Genomic DNA, 2,190 nt, shown 5'->3' on the forward strand with positions numbered 1-2,190 from the left:
GGGGTTTGAGGTGTGGAATGGAGTGAAGTCCAATCAGCTTCCATATGCAAATGACCTTGAAACGCTGGCCCAATCAGAGAAGAGTAGGCTGTAGCGGCCCAGCCGTAGAAGCCCCATCCCTGCGTTCAGTCTGCAGATGGTCCTCTCCTGTCAAAGGCCCAGAGCAGACTGAACCGGCCGGGGCTGACGTGGGCGGGACTACACAAAGCAGCCAGTCAACCCAGCCAGCGTCTTCTGACTGACAGTTCAAGCTTCCAAACATTGTTGGTGTGCATTGGAATGTTGGCTTTATATATAAGGGAGAGATTTATTGCTGATGACATATGTGTTTCACTTTGCTGAAGTATCTTTTTGTACATTTACTGTTGCGGGTATTTCAGCACACAGTTGTTTTGCTGCTACTTGCCATTTTGTATTATGTGCTGCATTGTTTTGTTATAAACTGTGAAACAGGCATGAATGTTAAGAGTAATTGTTGTTATTCTTTTCTATTTATTTATGCCTCATTATAACAAAAGCAATGGTATATAAATACTTGGACAAATGTGTAACAATTTTAAAAACTATGTTTTCGCCCAGTATACTAGAGACGCAAACCTGTCTGTGGTTTTTCGTAGATGTCCGTTTGTGAGTCAAACCAATAAAGTGACTAGAGATATAAGTCACTTTTCTCCAGTGTGTTTGTGTCTTATGAGGAGGTATCTGTATCTCCAATCACAACAATAATTCAAGAGTATAAGACCTGTCTTGCTAGTCAAGTCCAAGATTAGTATAATCTAAGGGCTAAACTACATTATATATGTGACATGAATTGGCTCAGGTGACCCTGCCCCAAATTGCAGGACTTTTTTTGTAGCAGGAACTCCTTTGCATATTAGGTGACACACCCCTAATGTAGCCAATCCTCCAAGAGCTTACTGTAGCCCAGTTCCAGGATTCAAATTGGCTTGAAAGCATGGTGCAGAAAGAAGACAGACTTCAGACTTCCCTCCTGTGCCATTTTTCCCAACTGAAACAGCCACAGGGGCCCCCTGTTTGCCCCACTGTGGGGCTCCATGTGCTGCATGTGTTATGTAGTGGGTAGCCGCATGGATGAACGACAGACAACGACGTGGTGCATAGCACGCTTTATTAGCACACAACAAGACAAAGGGATAAACGGCCGGCAGGCCAACTATATACATGCCTGGGGACCGCCCCTGGTCACCATTGGTGGGTTCAAATCTCCCGCCACGGATCCCATTGGTTCCCCAGTGGAGGGACTAGGATCCTAGTCCCCATTGTTGTTTCGGACTGAAGCTTGGGCATATGCGCTGACCTCCGGTGGCGGTCAGCGGACACTACACCCCTCCCCCCATAGTCCGGACCTTGCCCTATGAAACATAGTCTTTCAGGTACGCTGGGGGCTGTCGTACCCTTGCTGAGCGTCTGGGTCCCTGTGCTGGGGCCTCGGGAGGCCTGACCTCCGGAGCGGGCGTTAAAGGTGGCGCCGGGGCTTCCGCGGCCGCAGGTTCTGGCTCAGGGGGCCTCTCTTCTGTAGACGGGGGCTGGGTGCCCCGGAGTGAGTTCTCTGGTGCAGGCGGGGTGATGTGCGGGGCCTCCGGGGAGTCCTCCTCTAGTTCAGTCTGCTGTCTCGGTACCTCTGCCTGCCCGTGATCTGGAAGCATTCGCCGCCTGAGCTGGTCGATGTGCCTCCTGAGGATCTGGCCGCATTCTGTGGACACCTCATACATGACGGTGCCCGTCGGCCTGACGATGCGGCCCGCGAGCATCTTAGGTCCCCTGCCAAAGTTCTCGGCAAACACCGGCTCCTCGGGGAAGAACCCGCGGGGTGCTTCCCTCCGCTCCGTGGGGTTTCGTTGGGCCGGCGCTCGATCCGGGTGCAAGCGGTCCAACAGGATCGTGGGCCTCCGGCCCATCAACAGCTCGGCTGGGCAGCGGCCGCTGACCGGGTTAGGCGTCGTCCGTTGCGCCAGGAGGAACCGGGCGATGCGGGCCTCCCAGTCCCCCTCCGCTAGGCGGCTGAGGGCCTCCTTCGCCGTCCTGACCATGCGCTCGGCTTGGCCGTTGGATGCCGGGTGGAAAGGTGCCGTCCTGATGTGCTGGATCAGGTTGCCGCTCAGGAATTGCCGGAATTCCTCGGAGGTAAACGCCGACCCGTTGTCCGAGACGATGGTGTCCGGCAGGCCG

Source organism: Gekko japonicus, unplaced genomic scaffold (assembly GCF_001447785.1).
Source record: "Gekko japonicus isolate JY-2015 unplaced genomic scaffold, Gekko_japonicus_V1.1 scaffold1174, whole genome shotgun sequence".
Lineage (NCBI taxonomy): Eukaryota > Metazoa > Chordata > Lepidosauria > Squamata > Gekkonidae > Gekko > Gekko japonicus.